Source organism: Dreissena polymorpha, chromosome 5 (genome assembly GCF_020536995.1).
Source record: "Dreissena polymorpha isolate Duluth1 chromosome 5, UMN_Dpol_1.0, whole genome shotgun sequence".
In the NCBI taxonomy this organism is placed as follows: Eukaryota; Metazoa; Mollusca; class Bivalvia; order Myida; family Dreissenidae; genus Dreissena; species Dreissena polymorpha.
Genome location: NC_068359.1, coordinates 40,592,067 through 40,603,996, shown reverse-complemented (window position 1 = coordinate 40,603,996; position 11,930 = coordinate 40,592,067). Strand labels below are relative to the sequence as shown.

The following is an 11,930-nucleotide window of genomic DNA, read 5'->3' as shown; positions in this document are numbered from 1 at the left end:
AAACTCAAATGAAAAAAAAAATTATTTTATGATATCTGCAAATTTTTAAAATGATTATCACAGTGTAAGTTTTATCGAGTGGAGGTGTTGAATTTACCAAAGTAAGCAGCCGTTGGTGGGTTGGTGTAGACCTCTTTGCCCAGATAATCCTTGTGGTAAGTCTGCTTCTGTGCGAGCCGGCGGTTTTCATCCGCAAGGCGGCGCTGAAGTTCCTCACGTTTACGCTCCTGTTCCCGCTCCAGAAGCATGACAGCACGCGCATTGGCCAGACGCTGACAATCGTGCTCAATGTTACGGAGATGCTCTACTTGTGTCAGACGCTGTTCACAAAAAGAACCGATAAGCATCACTAACCAAAACGAGGTGAAAACCTTTTTTTAAAGATCCATAAACACTCAAAATCAGCAAATACTTTGAAGAATAAAATGTAACCCCTATAAAAAAAAAATCAGTGTTCCATGTAGCAATTGCAAAATTTGAAAGCTAGATTAAGTCTGGTAAAATTGACAATACAAAATGCTTGTTTTTTAATTTTTGTGGGACAACAAGTCCATTTTAATTTCCCGCGACGATATGCGAACATTTACGAGCAGACGCGATATTGGCTTTGGGCAGCGTCGGAAGCATGACGTAGTTAGTCATGAATAATCACTGTTATTTATTGGTGGAGCTCAAGCAAGGACATCCTGTTCTTCCGAATCAGCAAGAAAAAAACAGAGCATGCAAAAATACAAGTGTATATGGGGCAATACTTAAATGAATGGAAATTGGTGATGAAAAGAATTGGGTTTTCCCATGAGTTTGAAGTTTCCCGTTATCAATTATATAAGCGTGCGGACCTTATAGAAAGCACAGGCAAATTAATTAAGTGCGCTTCCCATTAACGAAAACTGAATTACTTCGATCCTGACTCGAGATTATGCGTACAATAAAATAAGATGACGAACGTCGTGAAACGATTCTTAGATGCTAACAAGTTGCAGGATGTTTGTATTTTAACGTTTTTACACAGATGTTACTTGTTTTAGGGTCTACATATTGTAATTAACCTTCGTAGGGCACTTTGTGTTGTGGGAACTTTTTATTTATAATGATAGTATAAGGCGGTGTTTGTGGATCTTTAAACAAAGTTTATTTGTCAATCCATACATTCAAGACACCGAGCTTAGCTCAGTCTGTAGAGCGCGGAAATACAAACATAAGGTCACTTCGATACGTGTCCCTGTGATAAAACTTTTCTGTGAAGTGTCATAAAATTAGTTGTTTTGCGATTATCCCCCCCTTTCTGTTATGCAGGTAGGGTAGTAATTTAGCTTATGGCTTAAGTATGCGCATTAAGTACTTGCAAACCAAACTGCCCTTGAAAAGAGTAAGTAGGATCAGCTAAAAGACATCATTTGAATGAAATTATGTCAAAAACATCAACAAGTTTAGGATTGATGGATCAATTTTGACCTTGAATTGTGACTTTGAACCTTAAAAGCCAGGATCTTGCATGCAAAACTTTGTTTGGTCACTTCTTTCAAGTTTTTTGAAAATCTGTCCATGATGGACAATCTTATGCTGCAGACAAATTGCTAGGGTTTGATTTGGCCTTTAACTGTGTTCTTTGAATGATTCAGGTGTGAACTATTCTGCCTGGAGATGCTTTTCAATTCTGCGAAGTAATTGGAATATCCATCAAGGTTTCATATTGGACATGGAGGCAGTCCCATCATGCAAATCACATCTGCTAAGTTGTTTAACAATCAATTCATGGTCTGGGCAAAGCTTGTTCTATTTGCCTGCTAAGACTCTTCTATAATATGGCTGTTTATCAAACAGGAGTAAAAAATCATATTGGCATAATAGCTTTAGTTACAAGGATATTGAACAATTGTAGAAAGGTTAATTTTGTTCCATTTTTTTATTCACATGTGTATAATAGTTTTAAATTTTAAATAATTATATTTTTATTATATTTGCAAGTGGTAATATGTTTTCAAGTATTTTGTTCAAGTTTACTATCAGAATTTATAATTTGTGTTACCGAGTATTTTTCAGATAAATAAATTGTTTAAATTTAACATTTTGTGCTCATTTCTGTTATAACCACTTTTGAATACAAAGCAGCTGAACTACAGGAAATCTTGCAAGCACATGACCTTAAATTACCCCCATAAGCCCAAAATGGTTATATAAATTTACCCACTCCCCTCTGGTAAAATGGGACTTAATGAATGTGCGTAATGTAATCTCTGATTAGTCAGCACAGTTTCTGCTTTTATGGTATTTATCATTTAAATCAATTCTCTTCTAAGTGAAAATTCAGTTAAGGTTGAGATTGTTGTCTCTGATAAGCATGTGCGGACTGCACAGACTAATCTGGGACACCACTGTACGCACGTGCTGTAAGCCCAGTTTTTCCAATGCCCGGTTTGCAATTTAAATGAAAATACACATTGAACACACGTATGAATCGATTAATCAGATATGTACTGATAATTTTATAAGTACTCAAAATTGCCAATATACTAAAAATGATGTCAATTTTAGGCCATCAATATAAACTGTGTATAGTTTGTATTACGTCGTATTAATCATAACGTATTCTTTACATACGAGCTTTTAAACTGTTATAATACACAACTGGTATGTAGCTATATAAAGGTCTAAAATAACTTGGAACAAGCACATTCGTTGAATTGATATCCCTCACCTTCTCATTTTGATCTTTATAAGTATGAAGTTTCATGTTGAAATCTGATATTGTTTCTGAGATAGAGCTTTTATTTGTGACATAAAGACGGATAGACAGACTGACGGACGGGCAATAACAAACTATATCCCTCCGCCTTTGGCGGGAATTTTTTTTTGTAACAAAACACAATCCAGCCATTTACCAACACCACAGAAAAGACTTAACGATAAAGCATTACTTCATAGTATATTACAGATAGAAAGTCCACAAACCAAAACAATAAGAACTACATGCAACATTCATGCCGAAAATATTAAAGAAAAGTTTGGGGCTTACATACAATCATCAATTTAATTTACGGTTGTTTTACAATTACGATGCCAATTACACACATGCATTTTGATGTTCATTCCTTTCTTAAATTTGGCCGTGATAAGATGGGCATAGATATTAGATAAGATAATAGTCAGTTAAAGTTAACCAATATGGCTTTCAAGCGTACACACTAAAGTTCTTGACGTTGGAACAATGCGTTTAGGTGATTAGTGTGCTAGGCAAAGTAAGTTATAATTTGATCTATATAATTATAATTACATTAAAATATATGTCAATAGTTATGTATACATGCATATGATTGTTGAAAAACATATTAAACACAAGGCAAATTGAAATGATAAATATACAAACAAAATTGTATTTACAATCATTTCTTACATAATATATGCATTAGTATTCACATATTCAAACGATAAAGCACATACGAGTATAAGGTACATGTTAAAGGTAAACAATAATATTTTGCAATGTTTCAATCGATCCTGCGAATAAAGACCACCTGTGAACAAGGACCGCAACAACCACATCCGTTGAAGTGTTTTAATTGACAGGTCAGACTGTACTTAGAAACAATATAAAGGAGGAAATAATGTTTGTATTTTTCATTATCAATTAAATTTTTACCTGTTTTTGTCGTATTTTTCATCACCAAAATCGTTAAATGATGGTTACTTTGTTGAAACTTTGAACTGGTGGATTCGTGATTGTCACGACCATTGAAACATAGAAGACAAATCAGGACTGGTAAATGGTGGTCGTCTTAGCGAGTTGGTCGTAATAACGAAGTGGTCGTTCAATTTTTTTAATGTATATCCAGACAAAGGCGCAGCTGACAGGTGAATACAGTAAAAGAGGAGCTGAAGAAACAGACGGAGACGAGTGAGAGAACTAGTCACGAGGAGTCGACACACAGAGACAGGGGTACGAGAGAGGGTCGAGAGATCGAGAAGAGAGGTCACTGAACAAACATGGCCAAGAGAAAGAAAAGCACAGAGATCAAGATCGGTCAGCATCAAGTTCGAGCAAGAAAAGGAAATACGAAGATGATATGTGAAGTAGTTATTTTTTATTTTTTATTTTTTGGAAGTTTACAATAATAATATAAATATTAATAAATGTTTATGATATTTTTTAAACAATAAAAAACTGTTCTTTTAGAAATTTTCAACAGCATGTATGGATTTTGATATACCTGGCTATAAGTGATAATGAAATGTATTGACAGATGCAAGAACTGGGTCCGTGGATCCAACTTCAAAGTCACAATTCAGGGTCATAGGTTAAATTTATGAAATTGTTCATAAAAATTTGCCCAGCTGATCAAATGATAAGACGAAGTGTCATGCGCAATAGCTAGATCCCTAGATCCAATGACAAGGTAACAAATCAAGGTGAAATGTCAATTAAGGGATTTATAAATAACATAAAACATTGATCTGCCTTATACGTAGTTTCCCACAGGAAAAGCAAGTCCCTGTGCGCAAAATCAAGTTCACAAGGTAAAATTTAGGAAATTAGTACTTAACTATGGAAGCATATTTGTGCCACCTCTTAACAACTTAAAATAACATGAAAATAATGGAGGATTTCGCAAAAAAGAAATTCATTTCGCGAAAACAGATTCATTTTCAAGGAAATAAATATATTATGTTAACACGAATTTATGCATGTTAGTGCTCTAAACTGTTAACACATACAGATAAAATTTTCATGAAAATAATGGAAGATTTCGCGAAAACAAATAACTTTTCTCGAAATCAGATAACTTCATGAAATTATGAATATAAATTCGCGAAAGGTGCCAGTTATATAAAAATACATTCTCTTCAATCGGTGAACATTGTATTTATACTACAGACCAAGAACTGGAGTGTGCGTGCATACTATAGCAAGTAGTAAGTTTCCTTTTATTGTTTTATTTTTAATGTAAATGCATCTTTGTTGACGAAAATACATGTAGCTGTTTTTACATATTTATTTTCAGACACAAAAATGGAAATTACTGGGTGGGAAATGGATGTGCGATTTTTCTGTATTCATTAATGCAACAGTCTATACAGTGTCAATTTCACATTTAGAGTTCAAAGGTCGAAAACGGTACAGTACCAATGTCCCCCTTTGGAAAGCCACTTGTAAGACCTTTGGATTTTTTATTAGAATAATAGATCTCTTATTTTCTTTATGGTTATTCCAGATCATACCCGCATACGATATTCAGGACGCCGATCTTCAGGGTATGTCATCATCACAGCTTATTGTTTTGTATCGTCAAAGAGGTTATTCTATACGTGAAATTCTTGGAGTTATGGCCATACGACATGGAAAAATAACAAGCGAACGATCAATTGTCCGAGTCTTGAGACGTTACCGCCTGACGTGAGGCCAAAGTCAACACAGTCTCGAAAAAATTATTCAAGGAATATTGCTTGAGTTTTCAGCTTCCGGTAAAAATGCTGGTTACCGGAAAATGCGTCAAAGACTCCTGATTAATCATGGACTTGCAGCTACATTTGAGATGGTTCGTCTAATTTTAGGACTCATTGATCCACAAGGTGTTGCATTAAGGCAGGCGGGAAGGTTAAGGCGGAGAATTTATATAAACAATGGTCCCAATTTTGCAATCCATTTAGATGGCTGGGACAAATTGAAGCCATACGGTTTGTTAATCCATGGAGCTGTGGATGGATTTACCCGTAGAGTGTTGTGGCTGAAATGTTGTGATTCTAACAAACAGCCGATGTACATATCTAGCTTTTATTTAGACTACATTAGGGAAATTAATGGCACTCCAGTTCGGGTTTACGGTGACCGCAGTACAGAAAATTCTATTGTCCGTGATGTGCAAATGGCATTACGATGGACAGACGCAGATCAGTAACAGGGGATCCTAAGCTTCGTCTATGTTTCATCTAACAGAAATGTCAGAATTGAGAGGTTTTGGCGAAGTCTTAGAGAAATGTGTGGAAATGTCTGGATGAACCATTTTAAAGATATGAGTGATTTCGGATTACTGGACACATCTTATAGTGTGCACTTAGAATGCATAAGATACTGTTTTCTTTCTGTCATTAGTAAAGACCTTTATGAAGTTTGCAATATTTGGAATACTCATCGTGTTCGTCGAAATAACCGAATATCATGTCCTGCAGGAAAACCTGAGGTGTTGTTCTTTCAGCCAGAAGTATATGGTGTAAGAGATTGTAAAATACCACTGGTTGACAATAGGGAATTAAATGATGTGGAACGGGAGTATTCTCAACGCCCTCCAGAACTTGGTGTATCACAAGAGTTCCTGACAATTGCAAGAGCAGCTGTCGGAGATTTCAATCTTCAATACCCACCTAGAAACAGAGAAAAAGGAACAGAGCTTTTTGCTGCAATAACCATGTACATTGAACGCCTCGTTTAACACGGAAATGAAACAAAAATGAACTTTATGATACTTCCTTACAAGCTGGCAAACTTGTGCATTGGTTGACAAAATGTCAATTAATAGATAATGTTGTGTCTGAAAGCAGAGCACGTACTAGTTTTAAAAAAGCTGTTGGCTTTGTATGCGCTGTCATTGCCATGTATGATTGTGTGGCAATAAAACAAGACATATTTTGTCAGTTTCGCTTTAAAATATCATTTAAATATGTGGCCAAAATGCTAGCTTTATTTGTTATGAACACCCTGAAATAAAAAAAAACACACAAACCAGGTTAGGGTGTATATGGAATCAATACCGTAACAGGGGAAGTAGTGTTACACGAAGGGTAGAATGTCTGGAAATATAATTACTGGATCACTGCACTGTTTGCGTAACACTTCCAAATTTTATATGAACGGCGGAATGCTTCTGTTCTGCCCATGTGTGTTAATCGCCCTTATACTGTCAAATAGTTATAAATTTTTTGGGCATACGGTATGAACAAGGCAACACAAGGTGCGCCTTGAGACGGTTCTGTAAAGACTAAAGTTAAACGAGAGAAACTGACTAATTACGACTGTCAAATTTGATATCATTGTGTTATGCAGTCGTGTCAGAGAACTGTCGGGTGTCATTTTCTCTTGTTACCTTGAATGCAGGGGTTGTCATAAGGCACTTCTCGTCTTGCCTTGTTCCGCCAATGTGGGGTGAGAATAGCAGTTTTATGCCATACAATAAGAGTGTTTCATATCCAAACTAATTTTCATTATGCAGTAGTCTACATGTGACCTTGACCTTTGAGTAACATACCTCAAACACACCAGTATATATGGATAAATACATCAAGAGTTATGTACAACTAACTATTTGTTAAGGTACAACTACACCGAGTATGTGAAAGTGCAAAGGTAAGTCAGAGGTGGCTGTATTAGTTGAATTTGTTTGATGGTAATCAAGATCATATTTAAACAAGAACCGTTCGACATCCACACACTCGACTTTTCTCAGGGCAGTGCTAGATTATTATTATAAAATGAAAATCTAAGTGAAAAAATATACGTTGAACATGGGGCATAATTCTGCCAAAATATTTTTGGAGTATCTGTCTTGCAAGTTTGTGTTCTCCTTTTGATAGTTAACAACAGCCCATTGTATAAAACTTGGATATCTTATTCGCCGGTTATCTTTGTCCACTGCTTAAATTTGTTCAAATTGGTTAAGACCTTGGTTAACTTTAACAACAAAAAAAAAACAATATCCAAAGCATGTGATGGTCTCGTTAATCTTTTAATCCCCACGCTTTTCGGAGAAAAAGTGGGGATATTGTGGTGATGTCCGTCCGTCCTGGCCACCAGCTCCTCCTACACTATTAGCACTAGAACCTTGAAACTTACATACATGGTAGCTATGAGCATATGTACGATGGTGACAGTGACGGAATTTTGATCTGACCTCTGGGTCAAAAGTTATGGGGGTTGGGGCGTTGCCGGGTCAGAGATTTTCCTGCGACCGCGATTCGAAAAAGGCTCATAACTACTGTGTCCCTTCAGATATTGCTTACATATTTGGTATGCATGTGTATCTAGACAACATCTATCCATGCGCATAAAATTTTGACCCATGTGACCTTGACCTTGAACTTTGGGTCAGTTTTTAGGTTTCGAAATCTGCGACCGCGATTCGAAAAAGACTCAGAACTACTGTGCCCCTTCAGATATTGCTTTCATATTTAGTATGTATGTGTATCTGGAAAACACTTTTCCATGCGCACAAAATGTTGACCCCTGTGACCTTGACCTTAAACTTGGGGTCAGTCTTCAGGTTTCAAAATCTGCGACCGCGATTCAAAAAAGGCTCATAACTACTGTGTCCCTTCAGATATTGCTTTCATATTTGGTATTCATGTGTATCTGGACAAGACCTTTCCATGCGCATAAATTGTTTTACCCCTGTGACCTTGACCTTGAACTCGGGCCAGTTTTCAGAATTTGAAATATGCGACCGCGATTCGAAAAAGGCTCAAAACTACTGTGTCCCTTCAGATATTGCTTTCATATTTGGTATGCATGTGTATCTGGACAACACCTTTCCATGCGTATACAATTTTTTACCCCTGTGACCTTGAACTTGAACTTGGGGTCAGTTTTCAGGTCCGCGACCGCGATTTAAAAAAGGCCATACCTACTGTGTCCCTTCATATATTGCTTTCATATTTGGTATGCATGTGAATCCAGACAACACCTATCCATGCCCACACAATTTTGTACCCTTATGACCTTGACCTTGAACTTGTGGTCAGTTTTCAGGTTTCGAAATCTGCGACCGCGATTCGAAAAAGTCTCATTTCTACTGTGTCCCTTCAGATATTGCTTTCATATTTGGTATGCATGTATATCTGGACAACACTCTATTGGCATACAAATTTTTACCTCTGTGACCTTGACCTTGAACTTGGGGCCAGTTTTCAGGTTTTAAAATCTGTGACCGAGATTCGAAAAAGGCTCATAACTTCTGTGTCCTTTCAGATATTGCTTTCATATTTGGTACGCATGTGTATCTGGACAAGACCTTTCCATGCGCATGAAATTTTTTACCACTGTGACATTGACCTTAAATTTAGGGTCCGCGTTTAGATTTCGAAATCTATTATGTGGTTATCTACCCAATCAGAAGAAGTGCAAGCATTTTCATCGGACAAAGGAATTTTTCAACAATGAAGCGTGTGTATTGAAAACACATATAGAGTTACACAGTAGTGGCGCAGAGATGTATTTTGTAGTAAATTGTTTGTGTTAACTCATCTGTGAATTGGTTTAGCTCATCCATCTAATGTTTATACAAGGGATTATAAAATATTGGCGCAAAGGGACACCTGTATATGAGAGAAGGGATGGAATGCAGTCAAGCATAAAAAGCATGAGAAACTCATGGAATAGAGCCTCAAGAATCTATAAAAGGGCTGAAACTTTCAATTCGTTCAATTACACTTTTAGACTCATTACTGAAAATCTGTCAAAATGTTTAAGTGGGAAAAATGTGAGAAACAATTTAAAGCAAGATGGACTTTGAACAGGCACATCAAAGACAGACATGAAATTCAACATTTTCATTGTAGTGTACAAGATTGCGATAGAAAGTTTCTGAGACGCTACTATTTAGTCAACCATTTAACCTCAAAACATAACTTTTCCAAAACAGAAGCAAGAATATTGGCTATAAGAGAGCATGTTCAGCCACTCATAAGTCATTCCAATGAGGATGACATGTACATAATGGACGTCAGTGAAGTTGATTCAGTATTAGATTTGTTAGGAGAGCAGGATGAGGAGGAGAAATTAGGGTATAGATTTTCACTCATTTTTTAGGTTATTTTGCATTAACTTCTTCATTTCTACACCGAATTACTTCAAATTTATACTGAACATCTCTTATGACAATACGGTAAATCTAAACTATGCATGGCCCCATTACCAACCCTGGGGCGCCCCTGTATCAAACATGCGGCGTGGGGATACGCGTCTGCCTCTGTTGCGCCATTTCTAGTTATACAATTGAAATCCAACTTAAATTATCCAAAAAACCAGAGATATTGAAAAATATAACCAATGATAACTTTTATCAAAGTTCACACAACTGGCTGCAAGTGTTCAAAGTTAGAGGTGAAACCTTTGATAGTTGTTGAAAAATGGACACCAGTCACACACTTAAACAAGACTGATGTCCTCAACTACAATGGTCTGACAACAATAACTCAATATGCGTCGAAAAGTAGAGCTAAAATACATTAACATGATTAAGTCAAGCAAGGGCAAATAAAATTAATAATGACACTGTTTATTTTAGAAATTATTTATTTAAAATAAGACAGACTTTTTGTCATATCGCAGCATAGCAATCAATGTGAAATCAATGTTATAAGAAAGTTAAGAAAATAAGAAAAAACAACAAAAAAACTCCGCGGACGAAGTTGTGCTACGGACGCAGGCAGGACATGAAACATTGTACCATAAATAGAGATTTAACCTATAAGTCTTAGTGTGACCTTGACCTTGGGGGAAGGGACCTGGCTGTTCAGCATGATACATTGGACAATGATGATGAACATTTGTGCCGAGTTAAATGAAATTCACTTACAAGATGACGAAGTTATGCTCCAGACACGAATGAGACATGAAACTGTATCATATATGGAGATGTGACCTATAAGTGTGACCTTGACAGTATAGGTAGGTACCTGGGTGTTTAACGCGACACATCGTCTAATGATGGGCAACATTAGTACCAAGTTAAATGAAATGCGCTTAATAAATGACAAAGTTATGCTCCGGACACGAACATTGTACCATATAATCATATATAGACATTTGACCTATAAGGTGACCTTGACCTTGGAGGTAGAGACCTGGGTGTTAAGAGCGACACATAGTCTAATGATGGGGAACATTAGAACCAAGTTAAATGAAATGCGCTTAATAAATGACGAAGTTATGCTCCAGACACGAAACATTTTACCATATAATCAAATATGGACATTTGACCTATAAGAGTGACCTTGATCTTGGAGGTAGGGACCTGGGTGTTAAAAGCAACATATAATCTAATGATGGGAAACATTTGTGCCAAGTTAAATGAATTTGCTTGATAAATGACGAAGTTAGGCTCAGGACACAAAACCTTGTATCATATTGTCATATATAGACATTTGACCTATAAGTGTGACCTTGACCTTGGAGGTAGGGACCTAGGTGTTAAGCGTTACTCATCGTCAAATAATGGGTAACATATGTGCCAAAATTTCGCGAATTTTTTTAAGGTTTCGTGAAAAGTTTTCAAGAAAAGTCTTCCGTTATTTTACTCTTTTCGTGAAAATGTATTATTTCCAAGTTTTCATGAAAAGTTATCTGTTTTCGAGAAAAGTGATATATTTTCGTGAAAACTTTAATTTATCTTTATGTGGTGGCAGTTTGGAGCACTAACAGGGAAAAATTCGTGTTATCATAATTTTTTTTCTTTTCGTAAAAATTTATCTTTAATCGAGAATTTTTTTTCTCGCGAAATCCGCCATTATTTTCACGTTATTTCATCTGGTAAGAAGTGGCACAAATATGCATCCATACTTAAGACTTATTAGATCAATACTTTTTTTAATAACTTGGTAAAAATATTCAGCATCGTGATACAGAGTGTCACCCACATCAACCAGGACACTAGGTGTAAGGTCAACATAATAAATTAAGTTCCAAGATAAAAGATTTGAAAAAGGATTTTTTGCATTAGTAACATGCATACTGAATGGCTCACACCATAACCGATGCCAAAGCATGAAGGTCCAGTTCACAATTTAAGGTCAAAGGTAAAATAAGAAGAATGAAAACTTCACATAATCTGTTACTGGACATTTTTGTTGACTGACTTGCATATCTTGGAGTCAAGGAAACTTTTATCTATATGATTGTATCGTTCCATAACCATATTATATAATTATCATATCATCATTAAATC

The 11,930-nt window shown here is 36.1% G+C and overlaps 1 long non-coding RNA gene across 2 annotated transcripts; it reads left to right on the top strand.

Moving 5' to 3' along the window:
* Positions 1 to 3,108: 3,108 nt before the first annotated feature.
* On the top strand, positions 3,109 to 6,531 carry LOC127881053 (uncharacterized). Of its 2 annotated transcripts, none has more exons than XR_008049876.1 (4): positions 3,109 to 3,239; positions 3,834 to 4,071; positions 4,874 to 4,911; positions 5,211 to 6,531. It is a non-coding gene; the product is annotated as an uncharacterized LOC127881053 (long non-coding RNA). The 2 variants fall into 2 exon arrangements; XR_008049877.1 differs by lacking the exon at positions 3,109 to 3,239 and adding an exon at positions 3,496 to 3,567.
* The last annotated feature ends 5,399 nt before the right edge of the window (positions 6,532 to 11,930 follow it).